The following is a 13,852-nucleotide window of genomic DNA, read 5'->3' as shown; positions in this document are numbered from 1 at the left end:
CTTGGCACCTAAAACGTCGTCAATTACTGTGGAATAAGTACCCAGGACATTTTTACTTAAAAAAAAAAAAAAAAACCCGCCCGATCCCAGAGGGATTAACTCCTGTCTTGAGGGCACCAATTCGCCAGTCGGCGGCACTACGCCCCAAGACTGGTGGGATCCAAGTCCTGAGGCTACAGGGAAGAGTTGGGGACGGGAAGCTCATCTTCCGGCCCTCTGATTGGCCAGCTCGCACTCCACTCACGCGGCCCGCAGCTCTGATTGGCTCCGACGGCACCCCCTCGGCCCGAGACTACTTTGTGTGCCGGGGCGGCGCGCTCAGGTCCTCCCCGCTCAGGCTGGCGCGGTTCTGGGCTGGCCTGAGCTAGCTCTTCGGCCCACTGCTCTGCATCGCGGGCGCCAGGAATTTCCCGGGTCCGAGCGGGTAGGAAGCATCCTAGGGAAAAGCTTCTCCCTCCCTCCCCCCACGCTGTCCTCTTTCCCGTACTGAATAAACTTCCGCCTGAGAGAGGGGCTGTGGCAGCCACGGGTCGGGAGAGAGGCCGGGCATCGCACTCGGGTGCCCGTGTGTGTGTGTGTGTGTGTGTGTGTGTGTCTGTCTGTCTGTCTGTCTCAGGAAGGCTGTGACCACTCAGCTCTCACCAGAGAACACAGGGCTTGGCGGGGTCGCCGTGGGAGCGATGGCCCCCGTAGGGTCGCGCTGGCCGGCTGCAGCCGAGGCGGGCTGCAGAGATCATCCCCTTCAAAGTAGTAGAGCGCCGGCTTCCCTCCCGCCAGGAGTGCGGCTGCTCCTTCGGGGCCCGAGCCGGCAGAGGCCGGTCGTTGCGCCGGCGCCCTAGAAGCGAACACGGCGGAGCCTGGAGGCGGCGAGTGGGGGAAGCCGGGCTCGACTCGCGCCCCCGCAGCCTCCGGCCTGGAGGCGGTAGAGGGCGGCCTACGCCTGCCTCTGTGTGCGAGCCGGCGCCGCGCGCAGCCGCTGGCCCGCCTGGAAGCCTGCCGTCCCCCGGTGGGCCGCGCCGCCCCTCCTGGCTGTGGATGCTGCGGCTAAGCTGTCCACCGGCGCGGCGAGCAAGGGGGCGGGGAGAAGCCCTGGCACATGCCAGGGTCGCGGTTGGCGGCCGGCGCATGCGCGCCCTCTCCCAGAAGCCTGGGACGCCGAGGGGCGCGCGCCCCCGCTGGTGCGCGCGCGCACGCTCGCTCACCGGCCGAAGCTTCCCCCGGCCTGTCAGAGCCTCCGTGGCGCGTGCGCGCGTTATCTCCGGCTGACCCCGAGTCGCCGGGGCTCCCCGAGCCTCTAGGTCCCCTTCCCCCGAGCCGGCCGGCCTGCCCAGGCGCTCCCTCCCCTCACGGAATGGGGCCGGCGCGGCTCGGGGTCGCGCGCCCTGGACCCGGCTCGCGCTCGGTCTCGCGCTGTCAGCGACTGCCCGGCTCGCGCCGCCTCGCGCTCCTCTCCCTCAGTCAGTGGCGCCCAATGCTCCGTTAAGCGGCGGCGCGGCGGTTCCTGTTTCCGTTTCTTGCTCTCTCCCCTTTCGGTCGGGAGTAGCATCCTCCACGCAGCCGCCCCTCCCACCCCACCCCACCCCCGTCCTCCGGCCCGGGGCAGCTGCGGCTGACGCCCGGGGTGGTGGCGACCGGCGACGGCGGAGACCGCCTCTGCTCCCGCCTCGGGTAAGCGGGGCGGCGTTCGGCGCAGCCGGGCCCCCGCGCGCCTCGGTGTGTGTGTGGGGGGGGTGCTCGGAATGGCCGAGCGCGGGATCTGAGCGGGCTCCTTGCACGGGGCGACCCCCGGGCCTGTTGCTGGAACTGCTGCTACTCATCCAGAAAAAGTGGGGAGGCAGCTCCCGGGTGGGGTGGGGGACGCGGGCGAGGGGGTGAGAGGAGCCCGCCACCTCAGCCGGGACTCGGAGCGGCGCGCCCGCTTGCCCTCGGCCGTCGCATCCTCGCCGGGGGAAGGCGAGGAGGGAGGAAGGGATGGAGGCGCGGGTGGGAGCTGTCCCCGAGCAGCCCTCTGCACCTACCTTCCCTGCCGCCCGCAGCTCCGTCCCTGTAGTCACGGCTGGTGGGGAGGAGGGTGCCGCCGCCTTGTGGGTTTTCCGTGAGGGTTTTCTGGGGCTGGCAGTCTGGGAGTGGATTCGCCCGGAGGCCGGCTCCCAGCGGGGGGTCGGAGCAGCCTCGAGACCCCCTTTTGATGTGCAAATGAGGAGCTGTCTCCTCCTGAGGTTCTAAACTTGGGAAGGTTAAAGGAGCCCTTGTTTATGAGTTCTCCGAGGCTTGTCGTGGGCTGCAGCACCTGCCCTCCCGCCGTGGGGCTCGCGATCTTCAGATGTGAGTTATGTTAAGGGCCGTGTTATGGTTAGGAGGGATCCCCTACGAGCTCTTAGGTTTTGTCCTTCAGCGTGAGGCCTTGGGTCAAGGCAGGTGGAGGTGGCGTGTTCCCCTTCGTGTATTTGAATTGTACTTTACTGAAGTCCAGAAGGTGACACGAGGAAAGCCACCTTCTACAGTGGGTAACCCCAACCTCGAGGTTTTCGGGCAACCAGTGCAAAATAAGTTCTGTATGATTTTAAAGTTACACTTACCACAACTCACTGGCTGAACTCGGGCTTGGCTCTGTATAAACTGTTGGCAGGGTTCTTTTTTTCCCCATCTCCTTGTTATTCTAGGAGCTTTCTGGATATTTATTGTCTTCATGAAGTTTAGATTTTTATGGCTTGTGAATCATTCTTCCAAAGGGTCCGTCATATAGAAAGCATTTTAGGAGAGAAATAACTGAAATCCTAGAGAACTGTGCTGAAACAGTGCAGTAACTTGTAGTCTTCCTTCTTTGAAATAGCTTTAACAACAACCTAAAAGCCTTATGCAGGATAGTAAGGCCCTCTACATTGCTGTACTTGTGAAATGTAAGGCATGTCTACGTAAAGTCATGATCACTTGATTTACAAACACTGCAGTAGTGAGGAGAAAGTGGAAATTCAGGTGTTGGAAATTGCGCCTTGCCAGGCTTCGTGTGTGAAAAGGTGGGGAGCTGGAGATGATGAGGCCAGGAGGAATCCTACTGGGATGGTTTGAAGGCATGGATCGTCCTTTCGCTCTTCCAGGAACTGAGAATTTTGTTTGAAGAGCTGAAGGACTGTATCAGGCCTGCATGGGTTGCAGAAACAAATGCCTAAGTGTGTGTTTGATCAGGTGGTGACATAGCATGAGGTTAGTTTGCAGTTCACTAAAGTAGTGGTTCAAAATAATTTCCACAAAATATGGCTCTGTAGATTGTATTTTAAAGAAATTCTTGAATTTGCAAAGTTCAGGTTGTTCCTAAGAGGACAGTTCTACTTAAGATGCATGGGATTGAAAAAACATCTTTTTGATTATATTGTGTAGTGTTATTTTTAAGGAATTAAAGTGTCCCTAAAAGTAGTGAATTAAAACTGGTGGGTTGGAAAACTCGTGTTCCTTAGTTATTTTTCTAAAATGCAGTTGTATTAGTACGTTGGTCTGGAGGGGGAGCTAGTGCCAAAGCCAAGTATAGCTTAATCGGTGCTTGAAGTTTTAAAAACCTGAAACCAGATTTTAATGAAAAAATACAAGTGTTAAATTAAGGGTAGGGGAATTGACAGATGCGTATATCTGTGCATATATCTTCAGAGCACATATTACTGTGCTACAAATTTGCTGGAAGATCTTTTCATTGAAATGCTGACACTTTCTTGAATTTTCTAATTTAAAGTCTCTGAAAATGCATCTTAGAACCCTGTGAAGTAGTGGCATCTTAACCTTCCTGTGTACTGTCTGAGGAAGGAAGGTGTGTGTGCTTGACACATTGCATATTGCATACTGTTAAGTTTTCTTATCATTGATATCTGTAGTCCTGAAATTTCAGAAAAAGCTTCAAGTAGAGTCTTGTGTCGTTAGAGTGTAGTAAGGTGAGTATTTGTCAAAAAGTAGAGGCACTTTCAGTGAAGAAATACACTTGAGACATCTGGAGTAGCAGTGTGCCAAGGTCACCCCTTCACTGCTGCCTCCTACAATAGAATGCAGAGTCCAGCTCATTTTAAGTGTCTTTGAATAGAAAGCAGCTATTTTGTGGTCTGTGGCACTTTATTTAGATTTCTAAACTATAACCAATCAGGAATGTGACTTTGTCTCTGAACTTTTACGTATATTTCTCTATGAAAAAAAATTTAAACATGTTTTGATTTTATTTTAAAGGCAGAAATGGAGATCTCCCATTCTGTGGTTTTCTCCCCAGATGGCAGTGATAGGCGGAGCTGGGGCAGGATGCAGTGAGGAGCCCACGACTCCATCTGGGTGTCCCCTAGGGACAGCCGAGAGCCGAGCACCGAGCTGTCACCTGTTCTGCGCATGGGCAGGAAGCTGACTGGGGAAAGGCCTTCTGGAGGAACCCTCGAGGTCTCAGTGGGGATTCAATTGCCCAGCAGATGTCCATCCCTTGCACATTCTTTATATCCAAGCCTAGAAATTGACAATAATGTATATATTGAAATCATTAGACTATTCTGCTTTCTGAGGATAGTGATTCAGTTCTTCTTTATCCATAACACCTCATTTCATGAATAGAATTTCAAATATGATAAAATAAAAAAATTCTTCCGTTTCTTTAATTCATATTTTTGATTTATTATAAACTGTATTTGGTTAAGTGCCTTGGTTCAATTAAATTGGGGATGCACCCATTTCATATTATTTCACACTTGTAAATGTAGAAAAAAAATGTTTCATTTCCTTTAATTAGAAGAGAAAAAAATTAGATGCTAAGTTTCTTTAGTTCAAAAACAAAACATAGCAGGTATTCCAAACAACTCGGAAACTATTTGAATTACTATTATAGCATTTAATGAATTACTATTATAGCATTTAAGACAATTTATTTGAAAGGCAGATTTATATATATAGAGAGAGGTCCTCCATCCAGTAGTTCACTCCTCAGATGGCCGCAACGGCTGCAGCAGAAATGATTCAAAACCAAGAGCCAGGAGCTTCTTCCCAGTCTCCCAGGTGGGTGGGTGCAGGGGCCCGGGATTGGAGCAGTCCTTTATGGCTTTCCCATGTGGGATGCCAGCACCTGCAGGCAGCGGATGAACCTGCCAAGACATTGAGTGGACCCCTGTTGTAGCACTTTTAAACCCCATGTCAGCGCCCTTAGTCCTTTTTGGATGAGGTGTCAGTTGTCTTCTGTTAATTATCAGGAGAGAAACATTTAGAGGACTGCTACAGGATTCTCTCTGATTCTCAGGTTTGTAATTTTGTGCCATATAGTTTAGTGTTTAAGTTGTAGCTTGTTACGAGGCACAGATATTTAAAGTAAAAGACAAAACTGTTTTTTCAATTACTCATTGTGTGTAGTCGCCAGTAGAACATTCGTATGGTGGTAATGCATATGTATTGATTTGTGTCAAGTCTTGGTTTCCTTTCTGTTTGCATCTCCTCCCTTCAGATGACTCTCCACCGTCCCAGTTTTCTTTGGGATAATTAGAAACCAAACCTTATCATTTACTTGGTAAAAGTTTTTCTTCCCTCAATAAATGACTTTATATCAATTTTGATTTTTTTTTTAAGATTTGTTTATTTTTATTGGAGAGGTGGGTATACAGAGAGGAGGAGAGACAGAGAGAGAGATTTTGCATCTACTGGTTCACTGCCCTGGTGGCCACAATGGCCGGAGCTGAGCGGATCTGAAGCCAAGGAGCCAGGAGCTTCTTCCAGGTCTTCCATGTGTGCAGGGTCCCAAGGCTTTGGGCCATCCTCTACTGCTTTCCCAGGGCACAAGCAGGGAGCTGGAAGGGAAGTGGGGTCTCCTGGACACGAACCAATGGCCATATGGGATCCTGGGCATGCAGAGTACTAGGCTACCACGCAGAGCCCAGTAATTTCTATAATATTCTTAATATGTAACTCTGCCAACCTTATGTGTGGTACACATTTTCCTTTTAATGGCCGAAGAGCGTAAGGACCTAAGGGATTAACCCATACTTGTGAATGTAAGGACTTAGACTTTTAAAAAGAAACAGAGCCATGGGTTAATTGATTTAATTTTGTTTTTGTAAAGACTTTATTTGCCAAAGCCTAATTCTTACTCATCTACAACTTTTCAAAAAAACCTTTTCATGATAGCTTTATTATTATTATTTTTTAAATCAGAAAATGTCCTTTAAATGAGTTAACACATTCTGTTAATAGTTAGAACAGATCCAGAATAAAATATGTATAGAGAATGTTATTTACAAACCATTAAGCTGTGAAAGTATACTAGTGTTGTTTAAATGACTTAAAATCAACATTCCGTGTTATTTTAAACAATTAATTTTGCAATTTTTAATTGTGATAGTAATATCTTGATTGGTGCTAAAGTGGAAATTAATAATTAGAAGCTTCTGCATTATCTCTCTTGTGTGGAATTTTGGAGCAATCAGTGAAATGAGAGAGATGAGAGATGAGGTCCTGCTTGAGCCTGCCTTCTTCGTAGATAAGGGAGATTTCTTCTGTTTCTTGCTGTCCCTCCACCTTGTTCTACTTGTCATCCTCCCACAACGGTGATAAGAAATGTAAGAATTGACCTATACCGTATGTTTCCTTCGTTAGCATTTATAGAATAATGTTTGTCTTTTTTTGTTTTACAGCAGGTATATTATGATTTTTATTTTCTTTTGAGGCAGTGGGTAGAAGCCTAGTTGTGTAAGATTTTTATATATTTTAAAAGAAGTTGCAGAGAGAGGGGGAGAGACAAATACTTTTTCCATCTATTGGTGCACTTCTGAAAATGTCTGCCAAGGTCATTTCTGGGTGTTGTTGAAGCTAGGAGCCAGTAGTTTCATCTGGATCTTCGATGTGGGTGGCAGGTGCCAAACATGTGGGCCATCTTCTGCTGCTTTTCCTGCACTGGCAGGGAGTTAGGTCGAAAGTGGAGTAGCCAGGACACAAACCAGCACCTGTGTGGGGTTGTTGATGTCACAGGTGTTGGGTTTATCTGCAGTGCCACAACGCTGGATGCTTAATATTGTTTCTCAAAAATGATTTTATAATCCCCAAAAGAAAATGGATATGGGAGGGTCTGGGTTGTGCATAGCCAGTTAAACTTTTGCTTGTGATGCTGGCTTTTCATATTGGAGTGCTGGTTCAAGTGCTGCTGCTCCACTTGCAATCCAGCTTCCTGTTGACGTGCCTGGGAAGGCCTTGCTGTTCACCTTGGAGACCCAGGTGGAATTCCTGGCTCCTAGCTCCAGCCTGACCCACCCACACTATCAGTACCATTCAGGGAGTGAATGAGGGGATGGAAGATATCTCTCTCTCTCACTCTGCCTTCCAATAAATAAATCAGTCTTAAATATACGCTTGCAATGGGGGAATCTCAACTGAACTTGAACTGTGGTTATGCAACAAGGTGGAGGAATCCACCATGGTGGGAGGGTTTGGGGAGGGGTGGGGAGAACCCAAGTACCTATGAAACTGTGTCACATAATACAATGTAATTAATGAATTAAAAATAATAAATAATTAAAAAAATAAAAAAAAGCAAACATAATAAACATACCAAGATTAAAATGACTAAAAAAAATAAATTAGTCTTAAAGACCTTTGGGAGTTGGTTCATTATTAAGGGTTTTGTATCAGTCACATTATTGTTTTATTTAATATTTAGTAGAGTTCTCTCTTCTAGTTTCCTGGATTACATTCTCATATGTCCTGTATTATTCCTGTCTTATTTATAGATTTTTTTTTTGGTATGGAGGATTGATTTTTTTTAAAAGATTTAATTTATTTATTTGAAAGAGAGAAAGCTTCCATCTGTTTTTTTTTCACTCCCCAGTTGGCTGCAATGGCCAAGACTGGGCTTGATTGGGGCCAGAGGCTTCTTACAGGTCTCCCATGTGGGTGCAGGGATCCAAGCACTTGAACCATCCTCTGTTGCTTGTAACTATATATTGTTAGTTAGATCAAAAGTGCAGCAGTGGAACATAAACTGGCACCCATATGGGATGCCAGCATCCCAGGTGGTGAGTTTACTAAGTCATAATGCTGGTCCCAGGAATTTTTTTTTTCAGATTTATTTATTTATTTGAAAGGCAGAGTTAGAGAGAAAGAATTCCATTTGCTGGTTCATTCCCCAGATTGCTGCAGTGATACAGAGATGAGGTATTCTAAAGCCTGGAGCCAGAAGCTTCTTCCGGGTCTCCCACGTAGGTATAGGGGCCCAAGCACTTGAACCATCTTCTGCTGCTTTTCCAGGTGCATTAGCAACAGGGATCTTGATGAGAAGTGGGTGAAGGTGGCTTCACCTGCTACATCACAGTATCAGCCCCAGGATTTTTTTTTTTACAAGGTGAATTTTTAAAATCTTTTTTGTGGGCCTCATTGAAATAATAAGTGTTAAAATATGTGTATTGAGAAGAACCAAATCTTAAACTAAAATGAGTAACAGCGTTCTCCACTCAAGGGAGTACTGTTAGCATGTAAAAGCTAGTTATTGTAAAACGTTCACAGGAAACAGCGTGTTTGCTAGAGCCCTAATCATATGGGATCTGACTGATTCAATTTGCCTAACATGTGGAATTGTGCTTCCAACTGAAGGACAGATAAACATATTTAGTAAAGATTGTGTTACAGTTTTTATGTCTTGAGTTTTTTGAATAGCTACTTAATCTATTCAGTTATCTACTTTCAGAAGATTGTAGTTTTGAGAAAAACTACATTAAAATTAGAACTAAGCTAGGGTAAACATTTAGTTTTCTTTTTTACATGTTTTAGTTTTCTTTGTCTTTCAGAAAGTTGAGTGAAACTGTAAGGATTAGAGCCCAGCCCTGGTTCCCGTACTCCCAGAGTTCTACCAGGCCCATTCCCAAACCTGGATGTGTGTGTGTGTGTGTGCGTGCTGATGGGTGCTTCCACCCAGCCTGGCATGGCCCAGCTGCAGTCACAGCTCTTACTGGCAGGTATTGCAGTCCAGCCAAGTGAGGCCTATACCCTGTCCTGGCTTTCCTGTGTGCCAGCCATGCTGGAGCCTTGCCTGACCTGGCCTTGCCCACCTCCAGCCCTAGCTATTGTACTTCCCGGCAGGAGCTGCAGCCTGGCAGGGGAGTTCCCCAAGTCCCCCACCAGGCCCAGGGTTTCACATGCACCGATGGGTGCTGTGACCCTGTTTGGCATGGTTCGCCCTCAGTCCTGGCCTTTGTATGTGCTGGCAGGTGCTACAGCCTGGCTCAGTCTGACCTGCTCACAACTCTGGCCCCTGCAAGTGTCAGGTGGATTCCTGTCAGGTGAGTTCTGTAGTCCAGCCTGGCTTGGCACGTCACCACCCCCAGCTGCAAAACAGCAGGTGCTGCAGTCCCATAGAGGCAAGCTCACAAATCCCCTGCAGAATGTGTCCCCAGATATGGTTTTCTCGTGTTCTGGTGGGTGCTGCAGCCCAACACTCGTGGGCAAGTACTGCTGCCTAGTCATGCCTGTTGCAGCCGGGCATGCCCGCAGCCCCAGCTTTTGTGTGTGCCAGTGGATGGTGGGTGGTGCTGTTTAGCCCAGCCCAGGTCTCCCGCATGGGCAGGTGCCTTGGCCTGACCCAGACCTGTCCTTCAGTCCCCACCCCCCCAAAAAAAGATACCACTCTGTCTCAGCTCCCCTGAGCGCAGCGGCTCAGTTCATGGAAGCCCCAGAAGTCATCCCCCTACCCCTCGTCAGACATGCCCTCAGCTGCTCCCACTCTAGCTTGTCCCCAGATCTCTCCGTTCCGGAGTAACCTACAGCTGCCTGCCAGGGGCCGGGGAGGTGTGTCCTGGCCCAGCATTTCCCACCTTCCTCACATATCTTATAAAAGCAGAACAGAATAGGCAGCTGTGCTGGCACACTGGTGTAGTTAACACAGATTTGGTATTAATCATGCCCAGAATTCCTGGCAGTTATTGGCTGCTTTTCTCCTAGCTGTGTTAACACTTGCTTAGGTACAAGACAAGCTAGGCAGTTGCCTACCACTGGGGCTGATGCACTTTCCTGAGTGTTTGAAGAACTTAAATCTAGGGTTGAGATTGTGGCACAGTGGGTTAAGCCGCCACTTGAGGGCTTTTTTGCATCAGAGTGCCAATTTCAGCCTCCTGCTGCTCTGCCTTATATGCAGCTCACTGCCAATGAGCCTGGGAAGGCAGCAGAAGATAGTCCGATTTCTTGGGCCCCTGCTACCCACAAGGGAAACCAGGATGGAGTTCCTTGCCCCTGGCTTGGGCCTGTCTCACCCTGGCTCACCCTTGTTGGCTGTGGAATCAGATGGAAGATACCTCATTCTCTTGTCACTGCCTTTAAAATAAATCAGCCAATCTAAAAAATGAACCTAGAGCTAAAATCGTTTTTTTTTTTTTTTTTTTTTTGGATAAAATGTTCTCCTTTTACTAGTTTTATTGAGATAATTTTATTTACTGCCAGAAAAGTTGTATTTATTAAGGTATGTTTTATGTATTGGTACATATATACATTATGAAATGATTATCATAGTCAAGCTAATGCTGGTTACCTTACCAGTTAATATGGGGAGACTTTAATGAGTCCTGAGTTATTAAACAGTGTTTTTGCAGAATTCTGTTGATTTCAACTGCTTGTGCTTCTTTGTTTGTGTGTTAAGAACAATCAGGAGCCCTCTCTTAGTAATTTCACTTATACAATGTGGTATTATTGACTATTGTAAATTAGATTTCTAGAGTTTATTCATGTTGCATAACTGAAATTTTGGACACTTTGACCAGTATCTCAGCATTTCATGTACCTGCTAGCTCCTGGTAACTACTAGTCTGTTTTCTTCTGTGATTTCAACTTTTTGTGAATTTTTTTTGTATGTGTGTACCTTAATCTATTTGACTTAGAGTATCCTCCAGATTCATTCGTGGTATTGCAAATGACATTATAGGGGAGGTAAAATTTTACTTTCACCTTTTTAGATTTTTTCCCCCTCCTGATTGTGAAAACAACAAGAGGAAAACCTAGAGATTTATTTAATATAACATTTTATGTGGAATATAGTTCCTCAAGGAAATGAAGACCTAAAGACACAGGTAGAGTTGAACACTTAGCACATCAAATTAAAGAATAGTAAGTTGTGAAAAAGCGATTAAATAACATGAGGAGACTTAAATGAGGCATGAAAGAGTCATTTTAACAAAGTCCACATAGAATTCTCTTGATCTTGGGGCTGGTGCTGTGGCTCAACTAGCTAATTCTCCACCTGCTAGTGCCAGGATCCCACATGGGCACCGGTTTGTGTCCCAGCTCTCTACTGCCAATCTTGTTCCCTTCCTGTAGCTTGGGAAAGTAGAAGAGGATGGCCCAAGTCCTTGGGACCTTGCACCCATGTGGGAGACCCAGAAGAAGTTCCTGTCTTCTAGGTTTAGGTCAGCCTACCTCTGATCATTGTAGCCATCTGGGGAGTGAACCGTCAGGTGGAAATTTCTCCTTCTCTGTTTTTGTTTCTGTGTAAATCTGCCTTTCTAATAAAAAATAAAAAATCAATTAATTCTCTCGATGTCATGTCCTTGTCCTTTGTAAGAATATTCTCTTTAGTGTAGAGAGTGCATTTTCATGTGGGAATTTGGCTTTCTATGTTCAGGAAATATAACAGAGGTTCGAAAGATTTTCTTACACCTATGGCTTTCAGGTGCCTTTAACTCAATATGGTCAATATGCCAGAGTGGCGTATTTTTAACTTCTTTAATAGGATTTCCTTTTTTTTTTAAGGTTGTGTAAGGTTCCACTGAATGTGAAAACATATGCACACACACAGTCTTGGCCCTCTCCTTATGGATTCATCCAAACATGGGTTTAAAATATTTGAAAATGGATTATGTCTGTTTTGAAAATATACAGATTTCCCCCCCTCATTATTCACTAAATGATATAGCACATATTTACACAGGCTTCTCATTGTGTTAAGCATTGCAAGTAATTTGAAGTCCACGGGAGCCAGGACAGGTTTGTCCTCTGTGGTTCAGATGCCACACCAGTCTCCTGGGTCTGATGGAAAGGTGTGTTTGAGCTCCAGTTCCCCTCCCTGTTGTGGTTGCTCTTCCTGCTCAGTTCAACCTGGGAGGCAGCAGATGATGACTCGGGTGGGAGGTTCTCAGCCACTGATTTGGGAGACTCAGATTGAGTGTCTGCCTTTGGCCTGGCCCAGTCCTGGCTGTTGTGAGCATTTAGGGGGTACACTGGCGGATGGATGATCTCTGTCTCTCTCAAAGAGTTATTTGCTTACTTACTTATTTATTTGAAAGGCAAAATTGCACAGAGAGAACATCTTCCATCCACTGTTTTACTCCCTAAATGGCTGCAATAGCCAGGGCAAGGTGTGTGATGCCTGGAATTTCTTTTTGGATTTTCTATGTGAACCGTCTTTCCCTGCTTTCCCAGGTGCATTAGCGGGGAATTGGATGGGAAGTGGAGCAACTGGGACTTGAACCAGCACTCATGCTGAATTTTGAGATTTTGTGTGGAAACATAACCTGGTATACTAAAATGCCATTCCTCTGGCTTTCATACAAATGAATAAAACATATAGAGGGGGCCTGGCGCAATGGCCTAGCGGCTAAAGTCACTAAAGTCCTTGTCTTCAACATGCCAGGATCCCAAATGGGCACCAGTTCTAATCCTGGCAGCCCCACTACCCATCCAGCTCCCTATGGCCTGGGAAAGCAGTTGTGGACGGCCCAAAGCCTTGGGACCCTGCACCCTTGTGGGAGACCTGGAAGAGCTCCTGGCTTCTGGCTTTGGAGTGGCACAGCACTGGCCATTGTGGTCATTTGGGGTGTGAATCATCGGATGGAAGATCTTCTCTGTCTCTCCTCCTCTCTATATGTATCTGACTTTGCAATAAAAATAAATAAATCTTAAGAAAACATATTTATCATTTTATATACGGAGTTTTGATATGTTTGAGATTTCCATAGTTTCCAGGGTGGGCAGCAGAAGGACTGACCTTGGAGGCAGTCCCCTGCAGATGTTGAGGGATGCCTGTGTCACATGGTGTTTATCGTGCATCCGTTAATGGGTACACGCAGGTTGATTCCATAACTTTTAAAATTTATTTGAAAGGCACAATTACATGGAGAGAGAGGGAGGGAGACACAGAGAATATTTTGTTCACTGCCTGTCTTCCTAAATGGCCACAACAGCCAGGAGCCAGGAGTTTCTCCCAGGTCTCCAGGAGGGGTGGCAGGTGGCCAAGCGCTTGGTCCATTTTCCAGGTGTGCTAGCAGGGAGCTGGATTGGAAGTGCAGCAGCCAGGACCCCAACTGGTGCCTGTGTGGGATGCTGGTGACACAGGAGGACAGGAGGTGGCTTTACCACTGTGTCACCACACTGGTCCCTGCTTTGGTGTGTGAACTCTTACAATTTCCTTTCTGTAGATACCTGAAGTGGAGTTGCTGGATCATGTGGTTGTTCTGTTTTTTTTTTTTTTTCCCCAAAAGGCCGAGTGCCAGAGAGGGAGAGGCGGAGCACTTCCGTTTTTTAGCTTACTCTGCAAATGGCTGCAGCAGCAGAGTCTGGGTCAGGCTAAAGCCAGGAACCAGGGGAGCTCCACCTGGGTCCCCCACCTGGGTGGCAAGAGCCCAGGTCGTTGGGTCATCATTCTTTACTTTCTCCAGGCACCGTAGCAGGAAACTGGATTGGACGGGAAGTAGCTGTGACTCAACTCAGCACTCCATTGTGGGTTGCTGGGGTTGCCAGTGCCACGACACAGGCTGTAATAGTTGTGTTTCTACTGGTTTGAGGAACCTCCATTGTGTTTGCCATAAAAGTTGTATCCGTTTGTAGTCCCACTCACAACATACCAGGTTCCTCTTTCCTCCACTTCCTCACAGTGCTAGCT

At 47.1% G+C, this 13,852-nt stretch overlaps 1 protein-coding gene across 3 annotated transcripts in view; it reads left to right on the top strand.

Annotated features, from left to right (window-relative positions):
• The first annotated feature begins 295 nt into the window (after window positions 1-295).
• The window catches only part of FUT8 (fucosyltransferase 8), a 176,377-nt gene continuing 162,820 nt past the window's right edge, over window positions 296-13,852 (top strand). Inside the window, exon 1 of one of the 3 annotated variants that reach the window (XM_058655501.1) lies at window positions 296-424. The gene's annotated coding sequence lies outside the window, so the exon portion shown is untranslated. Of the gene's footprint in view, window positions 425-1,205; window positions 1,669-13,852 lie in introns of those variants that run through there. The other 2 variants (XM_036496274.2, XM_058655502.1) reach the window with 2 other exon arrangements.

This window comes from Ochotona princeps, chromosome 26 (genome assembly GCF_030435755.1).
Source record: "Ochotona princeps isolate mOchPri1 chromosome 26, mOchPri1.hap1, whole genome shotgun sequence".
NCBI classification, from domain to species: Eukaryota; Metazoa; Chordata; class Mammalia; order Lagomorpha; family Ochotonidae; genus Ochotona; species Ochotona princeps.
Note: the sequence above shows the minus strand (reverse complement) of the source record. Positions and strands in the feature narration are given on the sequence as shown.